Source organism: Phodopus roborovskii, unplaced genomic scaffold (genome assembly GCF_943737965.1).
Source record: "Phodopus roborovskii unplaced genomic scaffold, PHOROB, whole genome shotgun sequence".
Taxonomy (NCBI): Eukaryota; Metazoa; Chordata; class Mammalia; order Rodentia; family Cricetidae; genus Phodopus; species Phodopus roborovskii.
In genome coordinates, this window is record NW_026126585.1 from 13,297,992 (window position 1) to 13,316,330 (window position 18,339).

An 18,339-nucleotide genomic window follows, 5' to 3' on the forward strand; every position below is an offset into this window, starting at 1 on the left:
ACACTTTCAAATTAGTGACTGATACAAGATGGTCCAGCCCATTGTGGGAGGTGCCACTTATGAGATAGTCCTGGGTTCTAAAAAAAAAAAAAATCAAAAGCCAAAAAACAAACCAAGTCAAAACAAAACAAAACTACAACAACAAAACAAAACAAAAAACAAAACAAATGGCTGAGCAAGCCATGAAGATTAAGCCCAAAAGCAACACCCCTCCATGGCTTCTGCATACGCTCCTGACTCCTGGTTCCAGCCATGCTTGAGTTCCTGTCCTGTATCCCTACAATGTGAAAGTATATGTCAATAAACCCCTTCCCTTCCCAACTTGCTTTTTGTCTCTAGTGTCTAATCTCAGATATAGATACAGTGATGGACAAGGAGGACAGGGTCTGGGATCAGAGCTGAAGCAAGATGGCTGTCAGAAGACAATGGATTGAAGATGATTGATCAGAAATTACTTGTCGCAGTAGCTTAAGTAAGGGACAGAGTCAGGAGCTCATACAATGTTCTCTAGGCTGGGAGTCAGCCAGTTGGAACAGATGAGGTAGCCACATTGTTACCGGGTCGGGAGGGTAATGGCTGTCCATAAAGTACAAACTTGGAAGCTGAATTTCATGTGAGCATGCAGGGACTGTTGACCATCATTGAGTACTTCTGTTGGGCATTCTTTGAACTCTGACTTCTTGTTTCACCAACTGTTGTGGTTTGGGGAAATAAAGAAACAGAGAAGGTTTCTAACACTGAAATGTAATAAAAATGAAAAGAGTAAGTTATTTTTCCATCTTTTCCCATTTTCTAATATTGTGCACATCACTCTTTTCTAACAGAGATCTCAAAGAACAGGACTTAGACTGGTCAGCAAATCTTTATCTTGAGGAGAAAAATGAAATATAGATGTCTTGCATTGTAGTTGTATTCCTAGGAAAGCCCTTCTTTACAAATGTTTTGAACTCAAAGATTGTTTAATCTTTACTGACTGGTAGAAATGATGTTGAAAAGAGAGACAGAAATGCCTCATACACTTACATCCCTATAGCGATTAGAATTCATATTTATAACTATATGTTTGTTCTGTTTATAGAAGAAAACCTTTATTCACCTGTGAGAATAGTCAGTGTAATATTAGCCTTAGTGAGTTCCCTGAGAAGCTGCTACAAAGGATTTCTGCCTTTGTGGGAGCTCTGGTAAGTGTCTTGGCACATGCTCTGGGCACTGCAAGTAACATTCCCAAGGAGAAAAACCTTGAGACAGCCACTCAGCTGTCAATCAGAACTGTTTTGAACACCACATAAGTGAAACTTGCCTAACTCTAAGAAGAAAAGCTCATCCCTAAGGAAAAAAAAATAAGAACCCAAATAGGGACCTCATTGTTTAAGAGTGCATACTGCTCTTGCAGAAGACTCATTCCAGGCAGCTCACAACATCCTATAGTTCCAACTTCAGGAGATTGGATGCCATCTTCAGACCTCTGTGGGTGCTCAAACACACATGTATACACATACATATGTGCTTACATGCATACACATAGGAAAATAGTGAAAACAAATCTGAAATATTAAATATGTAACTAATTACCTCTGGTAGTAAATATAACACAAACCAGGGAAAAGTCTGGGTTTTTATTCCTTACTTGAAAATGAGGGGTCCTTCATTTAGTAAGAATTTAAGAGCTTAGAATTGGCTGAAAACATGAGTGAAACTTGGTGTCTCTCTCTCTCTCTCTCTCTCTGCATCAGGTGTCACAGTTCACATTGTTGATGTCAAGAACTAACAGAAAAGGACAAAGCAGCATGATTTCAGATTTCTATCATATGTTTTTGTGTCTCATATGGCACCAATTTGGACTTTAATTTTACTTGTTGTTGGTGGGCATATTCCTGAGGACATTAGAGATCAACATTTATGTGTCTGTGCTAAAGAGATAATGACTTGATTTTGGCATTTGATATAAAAATTTAAAACATGTATCTCTTTTCAATCAGACTACCAGTGTCACCTCAGATTATTGATTGATCGCCACCCCCCCCTTATAGTTTGAGATTCCAAATTTCCCTTAAGAACTACAGTTTTCAAAGAATCTTCTATTATAAGGGTACTAATATTTCAGAGGTTAATGTCCAAAAATATATAAAAAGTATCTATAATGTTATAGGTCTATGTAGTGAGATATTCACCCTGTCCGAAGCTGTTGCACTGACCACGTCCATTGGGGGTGGGGACAGGTGTGGATGTGACCTGAGAAAGGGACCCCAGAGGGCTCTCTTGATTGCTAGATGGAGACAGGGAGCATCCAGAGGCATCCTTGGGATGGGAACCTGCAGGCGTTCATCTGTCTCCGTTGTAAGTTATTTTCCCCTGAATAAAGATCTATTCAGACTCTTTGTTTTCCCCAATCCTTATTATCCCACAATATGTCTACTTTGATTTACATGCATGGTTTTCCTCTCAAAAAGACATGGATTTAAGTCAGGGGTTGGTAGTATATACACACATAGCCGTGAGGTAGAGGAATCACAAAGTTAATTTGTGTTGTATATAGAGTTCAAGTCCAGCCATGACTAAATAGATTCTATTACAACCAATTAATTAATAAACAAGTTCTTTCTTCACGGGGAAAAGAACATTTTAAACTCAACGGTTATGTAATTGGTCAAAATGGAAGAACCATGCTTCAGTTACTGAGCATCTTCCAGGATATATTGATCTATTCTCTCTCTCTCTTCATATCAGAAAGACTGAAATTTAAAGACTCAATCTGATCATAAAGCAATGACTGTAAACTGCTAAGTGTTCCATCCTTGTTTTTCTTTTGGCTTGAGAATGGGTGACTGTTTTCAAGTACAATGAGGTAAGGTTCTTATTTTAAACATATACAATATTCTTCATGAAATGCTACTTAGAATTGAGTAAACAAATCCTACTTATAAAGTCACTCGGCAGTTCCTGCCCCTGTACCACATCAGTGCTTCATTTTACAACTGAAATAATTGGTCCCTTCCAACCATGGAGTTGAGAGATGATCTTAAGGTCAAAATGAAAAGAGACAAAGGTTGTTTGCATGTATTACATAATCACCAGAACGGAATTTTCCACTGTATCGACCAAATTAACTAATTAACAGCTGGGGTGAGTGTTCCGTCTCCATGCAATGACCTTCCAAGTATAGCGCACACATGGAGAGCAGAAGGCCAGTTTCCAGAGACTTTGTTTCAAGAGAGGATGTGACCCTATTTTGGCAAAAACCCAGCTTGCCAGCTTTAATGTTGTTAATTGTGTCTAAGCTTCTGTTTTCCTTTTATTTCTGAATTATCGCTGCTTGTTATGTATCTCTGAACACCTAGATAAATGACATTTCTAAGACTAAGAATAACACTCCCTCAGGAACTAGAGATTGGCCAAAAAGCCTTTCATCTCCAGTAATTTTGGACTCTGGGCTGAGTAAGCGCTTGGCCTGGTTTCAGGGGCTGCCTCTATCCCAGACATCACACAGCAGGGGCTGACAGCAAATGAATGATTTTACATGGTGTTTTAGAGACCTCCACATATTTTGGTATTTTTTTAATCTCCTTTCCCAGACAAAACATCTGAACAAATGAATGCAGTTGCTCCCTTCAATTGAACAAATCTACAAGCCAGGGCCACATACTTTCAAAGTGAGTTCATAGATTAGAAGAAGTGTAGTGTTATGTTTTCCTCTGGCTCTAGATGTAGAGCTTTCATCTCCCTTTGGACCCATGTGTACGTGTCAGGAATTGGTAATCGGTTCGTTGTTATCAACTCTCTTGGAAGAATTCATTAATTGTATAACATAGTGTCTCTTCACAGTGACTACTTTTGCAAACCCTTTCCTGTGTTATTCATCTCAAGCCTGCTTGACATGCAGTAGGATTCTTGGAGAACAGGGTTTTGCAGGGCGAACGTATTCCTGTTCTTAACAGTCCATGCATCTTCTCACATAGCACCATCAGTAAAGGAAATAATAAACCACTCCCAAGGAAACCTGTAAAAGGGTTTTCTCCCCAATCTGAGTGAGAACGTAATCATCCCCAAGTTCTACTGTCATCAACTACCAACAAAGCAATGTAAGTAAATTACAATGGCTATTAACAGGTCAGTTCACAGGAGAGTCTAGCACAATGTCCCATGGTGAAGTGGGTAGCCCAGAGTTTAAATCTCAAATTGTGAAAATACTAATCATAAAGTTCAGTGTTCAAGTCAGTGAAGTGGGACCAGCAGATGATGCCTTGAAAAATTGACATCATAACTATATGAGACAATTGTGCTCAAAGGTGATATACAGCATCAACTATTGATTGACATTTCAGCCAAAAACTCTACCATTCACAACACTCTTTAAAATGTTTTTATGTAGTATTAATTAATTATACATAAAATAGATCTCATTGTGACTTTATGTGTGTGTAATGTAATTTTTTATAATATTCATGCTGCTTGTCCCCTTCCAATCCTGCTGATCCCCTTTCTTCTTCTCAATGAGTCCCATATTTACTCCTGGGTTATTACTCTTCGTTAATTTCTTTATAACACCTGGACATTCCCGCCTAATCATTAGAAGATTCAAAGAGGATTTATAGTTGGGCTAAGAACCAATACCGTCTGCTACACAGTTATTTCTTTAACTCATAATAATAAATTCTTACCTCAAATGCTGAGGGAACACAAAAGTTGTCCCTTATAAGATGAAAGAGTTGCGTTGGGGTGACCGAAAAGATGGCTCAGCAGTTAAGAGCATTTGCTGCTCTTTCAGGGGACCTGAGTTTTCTTCTCAGCACCCACAGTGGCCTATAACTCCCACTCCAGAGGATCTAATACCCTTTTCTGTCCTCCTTTGGCATTGCGTTCACAGGCATGTAACTACAGACGTACACATAGTTAAAGCACTAAAAACTGAAGCATAAAAGCATTAAAAATAATTAAGTTGGAGGAGATGTGATTGAAGCAAACTAATCCATCTCTTATACAGAAAGAGCTTCTCTTTAAGTTCCACATAGATCTCATCTGGACACTTAGAAAACGCAAATCTGGAGTGGTCTAAAGGAGTGTGGGGGTTCTGAGCTTCTAGAGGCTTCTAACTGGTGCAGATCACCCTGGCAGGAGGGCCACAGTTTAAGTACCAAAGGCATAAGAATATGTAAGGCTTGCTCTATATGAGGAGACTTTGGGTCTTTCTGGAAGGCTTCTGAGTAGAGGAAGGGTATTAAGTGACCTACTGAACTTAAGTATTTTGTTTGTATGCTTTGGGATCTTTTATAGAAATGCATATGCTAATGTAATCATACCAAGGGAAATAATATGGTCATTAGGAAACCAAAAACAGAGAGCTAATCCATCTAAGTCAAAGGTGCACTGCACTGGGAATTCTGTGCATCTCTGGTTCCCTGTCCCTTGTTTCCTTCAGTTTTTCTTAGTTAGAAAAAAGTCATACTTTTATAGTTTGGAAGACTGGAAACTGACACAGACATAAAGGTAGTATGCAACCAGAGCAAGAGAGCAAGCTAGAGTTCATCCAGATTTTCTCTGTTTTCCCAAATGGGCATGGGGCTTTCCGACAAATAAATTATCATTTGAAGGATACTTTTGATTGATATATATATATATATATATATATATATATATGTGTGTGTGTGTGTGTGTGTGTGTGTGTGTGTGTATGTATATATATATATATATACATATATATATATATATCCGTTAAAACATTGTGTTATGCCCCTAACATAAAAAAATACTGTTATCCTAATACTTTCATTTCTCTCTTTTCTTTAGAGATTATACATGTTTTTATTTGTGTTTATATGTGTGTATCTGTGTGTTTGTACCACATGCAGTCAGGTACCTATAGAGGCCGGAAAAGAGTGTCAGATACCAATGGCAACCAAACTGGAGACTTCTGGAAAAACAGTAAACCACTGAGCCATTGTTCCAGCATCACATTTTCTTTCTTAATGCATTCGTTCTGTGAAAAAATTAGTCAAGAGTAGCTTGTAAAAATAAACAATGCAATAAAAGTAACTCAAGCCAGCATCTAGTATATTATTGTCATTACCATTTTCTTAAAATATATAAACATATAAGGATAAACGATGATTACAACAACTGGCAAGGGTCAGTCAATAAAGCTTCTGAGGCTCCATATCAATGCTTTTTGATGTATGATGATGTAATTTTTCTATCGGGGATGTAGCTGGAGATTCCATAAGAAGTCAGGAACAAAAAAAGCCATAGGAAGATTAAAATGGCGGAGGCATAATTATGGAACGTCATTAATTGCACAGTTAATTGCACAGACTGAGACACAATCTAGTCCTCGGCTTCCAAGTGCAGGAGGCTAGTATTCAGAAATGCAGGGAGATGATTGTAATTTTTATGAGATTAAAATAACTAGTAATGGAGAAAGGAGCAAATAAAAGAGGCTCTCTGTCCAAATTCTAAATTCATTCTTGTTTGGTAGTTTTGTACTTTGGGTCTCAATTCTATTCTCCAGCATCATTGATCAAATAAAACTTTAAAAACCCAAAGAGGCCAATAGTATTGGTCACAAAAACAGACAAGACATGGGAGTTAGGATGTTATCTCTGAATGACCAAGACTGAGTATCTGATTCCCGGATTTTTCACCTGTAAAATGGGTGAGTACTGAGTACTGTTCCACACGCATGCTGACTATCAACCAAATCTGGGGAGCTAATTCTTGCTGAATGAGATGCTCAGGCATAGGACAGGCCTGGGGGCTAAGTCTGGGAGGTCTATCTTTTGCCTTTTTTTTTTTAATCTATTTACTTTTATTTGTGTGTTGAGGTAGAGTTGCAGGTAGCTCCAGCTGGACTTAAACTCTCCATCTGAGGATGGCCTTGAACTTCTGATTTTCCCATCTCTATATCAGAGATACCAGGATTACTGGTGTGATTTACAGTGTCCATTGTTTTAGGCAGTATTAGGAATAAAACACTCTTTCTTTAATTTATTGTTTATTTTTCTTATTTTACATATAGATCCCAGTTTCCTCTCCCTACTTCCCTCTCTCTCCCTCCCATCCCATCCTCCCTGCCCCCCACTCCACATGGAGGGTGATGGAATGAAACACTCTTAATCATCAGCCAAATCCTCAGTCTGAAAACCTGCTTTGGAAGGCTTCTCAAATGGTGCTTGCCCAGCCTTCACTCTCAAGATGAAGAGACCCAGATTTTGAAAACATTGAAAATAGTCTTTTATATTTCAGTTTGACCTAAGGTGTTCATGCATCAGCTAAGGTGGCGACTTAAAGAGAATGCTTGAAAGGGAGAGTCTTTGGATAACCATGATAGTATCCTTACATTGTGAGTGCTCAGTGAAATGGCTTTCACGGTGTCTGGACTCAGCAGTTTGTCTGGTTCTTGTAGCAACTCACCTTTACCTCTGGCAATGGCCTGATGGTGCAAAGCTGATCTGAAGGCAGGGTGGAGCCGGGGAAAACACTTTATCTGTGCATATGAATCTTGGTCTGCACTCATTCAAACACAATTGAAAACAGTAGGGTTTCCTAGTTATCATTTGGTAAAGCTCACAAAACAGTGTTGTTTTGCTTGATGAAAGTATCGTCTTAAACTACAAATATGAAACTTCTACTGGCCAATGCACAGGCATTTTAGTTCCTGCACAGTTTGAGCCAGTCTCTCTCAGGCAGGAACTCTGCATCACTTTTTTTTTAATTTTAATACTTATTTATTAAGTCTCTTGGAAGATATCATCAAACTTAGTACTGCTTTTGCCTTAATGAGGGTTAGAAAGGTGTTCTAGGAATCTCATTTTAGGGAAAACTATAAAAATCTCAACAAATAGGTATGACAACCTTCTTGTTATTTTCTTAGCATGACAATTCTTGGTTTTCACAGCCCACACCCATATACAAAGAGTTTTCCTGACCTGATGGTTTGTGTGTCTGTATGTCTTTGACAATTGTCTACTTCCTTTGTAAAGGATTTGTGTGTGTGTGTGTGTGTGTGTGTGTGTGTGTGTGTGTGTGTGCTCGTGCATGAGCATGTGTGCACACAGGTGCCAGTGTCCTCAGAAACCAGAAGAGAGTGTTGGATCCTATGGAAACGAAGTTACAGGCCATTGTGTACTGCCTAGTCCGGTCTCTGCAATAGCAATACACACTCTTAACTGCTGGACCCCTTGACCCTGCTTCTTATACCTGAATTGTGTTAACTCTCAATACCTACAACCCATGGATATGCTTTCTGAGCTCCTCTGGTGTCTGTGTCTGCCATGCTTGGTCCCAAGCACAGAGGTTGAATGCTCTTTGTTCCTTTCTTAGCCCTCCAATTAGGTAGACTTCTGGTTGCTTTTGCATCTCAGAAAATGGTTAGCTGAAGAAGATTCCAATTTCTGGTGTTGCACACCTGCTGGGACTACCCATCTTTCTTCCCATCCCTACACCTATGTTTTCAACATTCTCTGTGTTTGTATGGAAATGAGAATTGTATATGGGATTTGTCTTAATATAGATGTGTCACAGGTTACTAAATTTAGTACTGGCCTATGCCAAGCTTCCCTGTTCAAATGGACCTTACTCAAATATGGATTCTATGGTAGAATGCCTGGGGAGTCTTTATAGCAAGCTCTAGTTATTGTCATCCTGATAATCTATGACCCATTCCTCACAGCAATGATTTAACTTATCCTAGAGGAAATGGAACCTAGTGCCAGGGGAAGTAGGGTTGAGCAGGTAGACAGACATATGTAAGGAGGTGTGTTCAGTGCCTACTGGGATAACAGCATGGCTGGCTTTTACCTCCTCTCTCTGTTGTTAGATCAAAACTATGATCAGAAATTAGCAATACTCCAAGGGGGGCAAAAAAGATTCCTGGGCAAGAAACACTGGTATGTATTATCCTTAAAGGCTCTCAAGATGAAATGGTTAGATATCCATGGAGTGCTTATAACTACATGCATATTCAAACCTCGTCATCAGTAAATGTTAGCAATATCATTAACATCTTTCTATACACTGTCCTTGTCTTTAAAAGATGTTAATTTACCATTGGCAAACATACTTTGATCAATCAAAGGAAAATAGGTTTTATATATATTTGGAATTAATGAAATGTGTAGTTAATTTATCTATCCAGATTAAGAATGGGAGAATAACCCATTAAATATGCATCTTAGCATCCCTTATTGAGTTATCTTGGTTAATTGTGATCCAGAATTTAATACTTAATTAATTCTACTTGAACTGCATGCATTGACAGAAGTGGGAAGATGCAATTTTCTTGATTGTCTAACCTCCTCTCTCTGACTTGATAGACTCTGGGATGGTTCTGTAACCCCCATCAAACTCTCTTAGATGGAGTATTTTTATCCAGTTCTTTCAAATTTTAAGGTTTAACTTTTTGAGATTCAATTAATTGATACTTGTTTTGTCTTGGCAGGGGAGGCAGTTTGAAAGAATGAATTCTACCTTCCTGCTGTATTGGGGTTGATGTTACCCTGTGATGGTTGAGTTGCTGAAGAACCGTTGGAAGATCCTGCTGGATGAAGAGTTCACAACCGTAGGTATCTTGTCTGTGGTTACTGTGAAACACAAAACCCTGAGTAGGGGAACGTGGCAATGTTAACAAAATCACTGTTGATGGAACCCTGTTTTGTATTAGCTATAATATGACCCTCAAATATGTCTCCAAAGAGTCTGTAGCAAATCTGTAACAAGTTTCCTAGATGATCCCAGGTGTTCATTTGAATAGCTTAACTTTTCTAATGACCTGGAATATAGCAGGCTCTGGGTCTCCTTTTCTGGACAGAACTGAACATCTCTTACTAGTCACTGTGTTGCCACTCAGCCTATCTCTTAAACAATGGTGCACGCACACCCTCTGATTGCAATGAACATGCTAATATTGTCTAGATTCACAGAAATAGGACTTGAATCAATCAGTCATATTGCATATTCAACACCCAATTAAGGCCACACTTGTACTTGGTGAGAACTGTGTAAAGACCTCTTTCTGCTATTGTCAATGCTGGTACCAGATGACACACAGTTTACTTTAGAGACACTGTCAGGCATGCTATCTGTTTTGATTTATTAGGTACTGCTGAGTTTTAATAGAACATTGAGATTGAATTTTCTTCAGAGTTTATGGATCTCTGGACCAGTGAAGTGAATAGAACATGATTTGCACTATATACCACTGTATTTAGCTCATACTTGCATAGTGAGTGATAGAAGAGCTGGTAACTTGAGTACACAAAGTCTACGTACATTTATTTTTGTGTTACCAAATAGGTGTGTAGACAGAATTTTAAATTGTTGTGTTTGGTGTTGAAGCCTTGGAAAGCAAAACAAGGTAAAGTGAGTTTGTTTCATAGCAATGTTATCCTTTAACCACAATTTTGTACAGTCAGAAATTAAGTGCATATTATGAAGGAGGCACTATATTGCATTCAATTTGTTCATTTTCCTGATTTGTTCGTTATCCCAGTGCAGTATTATTGGGCTTGATTGCCTCCATTGTGTGTGTGTGTGTGTGTGTGTGAGAGAGAGAGAGAGAGAGAGAGAGAAAGCATACATTCAAGTGTATGTGTGTGTGTAAAGGTCAGAGGGCAACTTCAAATGCTATTCTTCAAGTGCTATCCACTTTTTTGTGAGGCAGGGCCTTTCATTGACTTTGAACTCATTGAGAAGGCTAGTTTGGCTATGTAATGAACCTTTGGGATCCTGCTGTCTCCTCTTCTCTAGCATAGGGATTACAAACATGTGCTATCACTCCTGGATTTTTTTTTCTTTTTTTGCATAGGTTTTGGGTATTGCACTTGAGTCTTTATGCTTGTGTAACAAGCACTTCACAGATTAAGCCATTTCCACCCTTTGACCCTCATTTTATGTTTGAATGACAGAGATCTTATGGGATTTCCTGTCTCTAAATGGCTGAGGAAACTTTAGGGCTGAAGTATTTACATTCCATAGCCATTGCCCATAGCATCCTTTCTATGAAAGCATACCTATGTAGCAATTTTTATCATTGATTTGTTTCATCTTCCCCTTTAGTTACATGTATATGCTTGTGGGTGGGTATGGGTGCTGTCCATGTTGGCGTAGTGTCTGCAGAGGATGGAAAAGGGACTAAGATACAGGATGCTGTGAGAAGCCCAATGTGGATGCTAGGAACCAAATCCTACATCTCGGTGTGAACAGCAAATGCTCTCAACTCTTGTGCCACCCCTCCAGGCCCTGTAACGTTATTTCAAAGCATCCTTAGTATCCACCTAACTACATAACTACATTCTGAATGTATTATGTGAAAGTTTCTTGGTACTTTTGGTTGCAGGATCACCTGATTAACATCTTAAAAATCCAAACAAATATATTCTGTTTGGATATCACTGGCCCATTGCCCAGTCTCATCTGCTGACATTTAGAAGACATTTCTAACAATATCTTGACTTCCTTGAGCACTTATCTTTCTTTAATAGAATGTTCTGTTTGATATCCTTTTCATTGTCGTAGCAAGAGAAAAGCAATTTGCTACTCGGCCAACAAGACCCTCTTTTACTTATTAAAATGGCTGTAAATCCACAGCTGGCAAACAGAGTGAGATTGATAGCTTTGTTGTATAAAGTCGCATAAAGGAAGTATAAATCTTTCCCCTCACGTCCTGCCGATGATCTCCAACCAAAACCTAGAGTGTACATGTTCTAGGAAAAGGGACTCTTCTCGGTCTGAGGCCATCACGCTGAGATTTCCTGAAAACCCTCAGCTAGGAAGTGGAAGTACAGCCTAGAATGAGGAAGTGTTGGTGTAACGAGTATGGTTTTTCCGCCCGCCGCTGCTGGTCTTGTCCCGCCGCCACGCCACCAGCCCCAAATAATACACAGAGACTCTGTATTTGATACAATGCTGTTGGCCCGGTTACTTGTTTCTTATCGGCTAGCTATGTTGGCCCCTCGAAAGCGGTACAGTAGAGAAGAAAACACCTTAGGGACAAAAAGACTGTCTGCCAAAATCACCATTAAAATTCCAGGAAAGGCAGGGTGCTTCCTATCCTCTGGTGTATACTCAAGTCATAGTTAGCTCCTGAGAGCCAGAGGAGTTAGGTAGGACAGCTCTTCTCAGGTCACTGAGATTTTGAAGCGGAATGTGAAGAAACAGCATGTTTGGATTGGAGAAAGAAATAATGGGAATCCTCTAGTAATCATTTTGTATGGTGTGTGTGTGTGTGTGTGTAGGTGCATCTGTGTATGTTAATGTTAATTTATGCACATGCATGTGGAGGCCAAAAGACTTTTTTTTTTTTTTTTTTTTTTTTTTTTTTTTGGCACGCAGTGTTTCTGATCTGCAAGTTTCCAGACAGGCTAGGCCAGCTGGCCAGTGAGTTCCAGGTACCTCTTAGCCTCACTGTCTCTACCTCCTAGTGCTGGGTTTATCAAGTACATACCCTAATCACTGCCTATTTGAAAAGGGAGTTCTGGAGATCTGCCTCAGGCCCTTACATTTGCAAGGCAAATATTTTGCCACCTTAGTTGTATCTAAGCTCATATCATAATTATTTTTTTGAAGATGTTATATTTATAATAATGTTATTAATAGTAATAGTTACCTCATTTATTGGCACTCGTGGTTAGAGGTCTCCTTGCACACTACTTCCTATAATTTCTACAATAGCTTGAATCATTATGTATGTGCTATTACCATCTTCATGTTCCAGACAAGGGAATACAGTCTGAGAACTTGTATTAAGTTCACAATGGTCTCTCGAGATAGAGTCAAGAGTTAAACAAGGCTTGTCTATTTTCAGAGTTCCTCCTCACAATAGTGGTTTTCAGCCTCCCTAATGCTGGGACCCTTTAATACAGTTCTCCATGCTGTGGTGACTCCAACCATAAAATTATTTTTGTGGCTACTTCACAACTGTAATTTTGCTAATGTTATGGATCATAATGTAAATATCCATGCTTTCTGATGGTCTTAGGCAACCCCTGTGAAAGGGTCATTTGACCCCCAATGGAATCACAACCCACAGGTTGAGAAATACTGCAGTCTACACCATAAGTCAGTCAGTCCCCTGTGAATAAAAGTTTATGTTGATTGTAACTCTGTTTGCCTCCTCAGAGTTGATCCACCACTAATGGGAAAGCTCTATGTTGGGGTCCTGAATTTATGTGAGATATTTCTAAATGTAAAGTAAATCCAAGGTTATCTATTTTCCATCTTAAAGAATTCAGAATTTATTCTTTAGACAGCAGTAAGCCACAGAAGGGCTTTTAAGCACGACCCTATTGGATTTGGAGACAGTAGAGAAAGTACAATGATATTGTTATGCTATTGGAAAACTGTTACAGTTGTCTAGGCAAGTGGTGTCAGAATCTCGTCACTGAGAGGATGGTGATGAGAAGGCAGTGTGTAGAGCACCTGTTCAGAGACACCTAAGCAGTGAGATGGAGATATTAATGGTGTATTATGTGGATGTGGATATAGTTGGTAAGGCAAAGGGAAAGGTCAGGAATGCTTCTGATACTTTAGCATAAGATATTCAGTGAATATCTGGTGACATGATTAGCCCTGCTGTGTTATAAAGGTGAGGCTGGTCTGGGGTCACGGGGAAATAACACCTTCGTTGTGCATTAGACTTGCTGGTTTTGAAGTGTCTCTTCCACATGGATGTAGAAATACAGGCAGTCAGACCTGGTGATGAAGTCTGCCACCCTCAAGTTCAAGCTATGGAGCGGAGGGAAGCCACAAAACTTTGTGTGGAGTGAGAAGGCTGTGGGTAAGAAGGACTATTGGCAATATAGTAATGTCTATTATGGCCATTTAGCAGGTGGTTGTTGGTGAAGGAGACCCACAAAGGGAAAATTAGATCATCAAGCTTCATATTACAAGAGAACATGGTGTTTTTGTTGTTGTTGTTGGTGTTTTCTTTTCTTTCTTTTTTCCCCCTTTGAGATTGTGTGCTAAATAAAGAAATTCATGTTCAGCTGAACATTTCTAGTCTTTGCTTATAAAAGGTTCCCAGTGGGTTGGTAGCAGTAGAAACTGGTTAGAGAAATTATGATTCAGGTTAGAATTGTGCACTCCTGAATGTGTGTGTGTGTGTGGGGGGGGCTAACTGAGTCCTCAGCCTTAGGTTAGACTCGTTAGACCTCTAATGCTTCAACCCCCTCCCCTACTGCTTCCCACTCTTCATCCCATTCTTCTGGGAATCTTCAAAATCATCATCTGCCAATATTACTGTGTTCTGAAGAGTTTTTCTGTGTTAATGACAAACCACACTTGGAGCGTATAAAATATGTTACAAGACTTGCTATGATTTTGTAAGAGCCCCAAACCATTTCTCTTCCTTTCTATTTTTTCAAACACGTTTCTTCCACTACCAGTAAAGTGGTAAGAAACCTGTTTCACATGTTTTTCTCCTTCTAGCTTTTTTTGTGATCAATGTGATCTTGTACAATATACCACCAGCTAGCTGGGGCTCAGCTTTCCTAATCTTTTAAATACAGAAACTGTACTATAATCTTTTAAATACAGAAACTGTACTATATTTTCTCCAAGGTTCCTTTCAACTCCAAAGTTTTGTAATTCCATAGTTCAAGCCTTTCACTTAAATGCCATTTAAATGTCATTGGTTGGATCACCAAAAGGCTAATAATTGTATAATCATGGATAAATCAAACACCATTGCAATGAGGGATCATTAAAGACTGAAAAAAAATTATTTGCATAGGATTAGAATCAGAAGATTGTTTTCCACAAGGTCAAAAAAGTTTTCCATTCTGGTATGAGCTCTAATTAAATTAAATCCTGTGAAACTTAGACTGGAAATTCAGGAGACTTCCCCTCTTCTCCCAACTGGCTTTAAGGGCTCAAAGATAATCAAACTAACAGAACATATTTTAGAGAATGTACAGACCAAATACTGATTGTCCTTCTAAAGACACTGTAGCTTGAAGCCACAATTTAACGGAGTAGACTCTCTGCTCTGACAAATAAGGACTTGGTGATTTCATTACTTTGGGAAGGGTATCTTTCTTAACCTACTAATGATAATACTATCTGCAAGACTGGCCACATTGTAGTTGGCTTTAGAAGCATATTTTCCAAGTAAGAGCAGCCTGTTCCCATTACTTTTCTTCCATGGTGGTAAAATGTCTTGACAAAAGCAACTTAAAGAACAACTGGCTTATTTTGGCTCACATTTTGAGGGTTTAGTCCTGGACAGCAGAGATGGCAGCTAGAACTTGAAGTAACTAGTAGCATCTCATTCACAGTCATGAAGAACGGCCCTTTGTGCCCAGCTCAAATCTTTCTTTTCTACAATCCCAGATCCCACCCCATAAAATGGTACTATCCACAGTGAGTGGTACTTCTGCTTCAAGTAACCCAGTCAAGATAATCCTTCACAGGCATGGCCAGAGGTTCCTTTACCAATTGATTCTAGATTTGATCAAGTTAACAATTGTGATTTGCCATCACATAGGTCTGAAGTGTCACCAGCTTGAGGAGGTAAGTGGAGGTTGTAAACACAAACCTGAGTGGGATGGAGGAGCCCATGATGGGGAGAATGGGGTCAAGCTGACAAGCATCTCTGCAGCTGAGGCTCCTGTAAGCCCGTGCCACTTGGCTCTTCCCTTTGAGGCTTCACCTCTTCATTCTAGTAGCTTTGAAAATCTGAGAAGGCTCTAGTTCTGCGATGCAGGCTGCCTTAACTGCTCTGTGTAGCCTCAGTCTGGGGAGAAGGGCCTACTCAGCTTATGGGAGCCTCCTTTCTCGATGGTCCTATTACCTGGGAATGTGGCACGCGCACGTGGCTGACACTGTGGTGTTGAACTGTACTGTGTGCTGTCACACCTGTGCCTTCTGTTTATTTCACTGGACTTGGAGAAGGATCCTCAGGGTGAATGCCGTCTCCTGGGCTGTCACTTCGTCCTGCTTCACACTGGGTGAGTCATCTCTTTGTGGAGCTGTGACAGCCATCACCGAAATTGAGAACTCAATGTGACAAAAGGACTGTTTTCGCAGTTCTCTGTCGACATAATACAAAAGTTCACCACATCAGGCACGTCATCTTAATCACCGGGGTCAAAAAGAACTTTTAGATGTGACAAGTAGCTGCTTCTTTAGTTAGTTTCTTCCTTCTGATTGGCAAGGAGAAGACGGTGAATCCCCAGCACACTGATGATCCCTTCACGCTTTCATTTCTTTTCATTTGTGCTAAAATATATATAAAAAGGAAGGCAATGCTGGCTTTGAAGTTGAAGTCGAGAACAAGCATCGGCTCCAGAGTTTGCAAGTGAACTGGAAAGTGCCTTTCTTTATTTTAAGTTTCCCCAGCTCCTACTCTCCACTTGGCCATGTTCCTCCGGGCACTGGGGATGACAGGAGTGAATCAACAAATCCCACATCTATCTGGGCTTACATTATAGTGAACAAACAGGCCATGAAGTAGCCACTGTCCACAGTATGGTCAGTACTATGCAAAGAACCAAGCAGTTTCCATGAGAGGAACTGGTGGTTGCTTTGTGTAAGCATCCAGAAGGATGTCTCTGGGGAGCTGGCGTTATCACTGAGGTCTGTCTGAGTGATGGAAGACAGGTGTTGCATGAAGGGTGGGAGTGAGCGCTCTAGACAAAGCCTAGGCTTCACATAGAGGACTTAAAACAACAATGAACATGGACACATGGCTGCAGTTCAGGTATGACAAGGCAGGGGAGGGGGAGAGGCTGGAGATGGAGGAGATAGTTCAAATGTCTCTCACAGCAAAACATGGATAAAGTCTCATAAAGAATTTGGAATTTATTCCAAGTGTATTGGACAATCAGTGGAGGGCTTTATCCAATGTATATTTTAATTAGATAGCTGTGGTCACTCTGTGGGTTAAGGATTTTTATGGAGCAGAATGTAGGGGAAGGGGTCAGCAGCAAAGCTACTGATGCCTTCTGTGTGCGTCAGTGCTAGGTAAAGGAGAGTGTATAAGATGAACAATATAATAAAAGGGAATTTATTAGGTTGACTTACACGATGTAATCTGGGTAGTCCAAAAATGACAGTCTCAAACCAGAGAGGCCAAGTGTCCAGACATTGCTAAGTTCTGGAGCCTGGAACCTGAATACCTCAGCAGTCCTGGTCTGGAACTGAGGGTCTGGAGGATTCCTGGGGAGCTGCAACTCTTCTCCCAAAAGCTGGTCCTAACATCAGGGGAGGAATTATGGTAGCCTCAGGATAGGAAAATTTGCCAGCAAGAGCAAATACAAACAGGGCAAAGCAAAATGTCCTTCCTTTTACCTCCTATCTGGGTTGCCTTGGGAAGGTGCAATGCAACCTATAATTGTTACCTTCAAGATGCTTCTTGTATTTAGCCCCTGAGGCTTGTGGGTTAACTTGTTACTATAACACGGCCTGGCTACTTTAATCAAAGCCACCAATAAAGATATTGCTATTAAAAGAATACTATCAAATATAAGATGCATTCGTTTAAGAGAAGAATAGATAGAGAAGAAAACAGTCTACAACCTTGGTGTACTCTAACATGTATGGGTTGAGATGACAAGCATAGGGCTGCGTGCATTTAAGCAGCTAAGAGAAGTATAAGGCCAGGGTCCTCACTGTAGAAGTGCAGAGTATTTGAGCAGAAAGAATGAAAGAATGTTTTCATCAGCACTCCCAGGCATGATGGCAACTTTCCCCCTGACCATTAGTTGGGAGAAAGTCTGTGCTATCATTTTTTTAAAGAATTACTCATGATGGGAGCACAGCAGAGTAAAAACGCTGCAGTGACAAAAATCAGCAAAGCACAGAATCTGAAGATTACTTTTCCTGGCTCTAAATGTGGAAAGATGCAGATGGATTCCACCTGGTGGTCAGTCTGGGTTAGATGCCCCTCTTTGGAATGTTCACTGTGACCTCCGGATGCCTGCAAGGCTTGTCCTACCATTTTAGTGTCTTTTCTCAGGGAGCGAGCTCCTCCAGCACTTTCTCCCTGGCTCACAGTGCCGTTTGCCGTGAAGCAGGTCTGACTATATTTGCTCAATGAATGGACATCGGAGCTTGATCGCAACCAAGGTCTATTCCCACAGATAGGCATGGATGAGAGGGCTTGCTGTTACAATCCTAAAGCAACACGTGTTTCACACCATGTGACCGCAGGAAGGATATCTCCGTTGTTCAGATTCTTCCCACATCTTAGTTCATCAACAGGTACTTACTGAGTGCCTACGGTGTATGAAAAATGGTGTAGGGGGAGGAAATACTGCCCTTAGCCTCTACCCTCCAGGAGTGACAGTGCAGCTGGGGGTAGGGTAGGCTAATGGTTACAGAACCATTAATGAACAGTATGAAATTGTATGC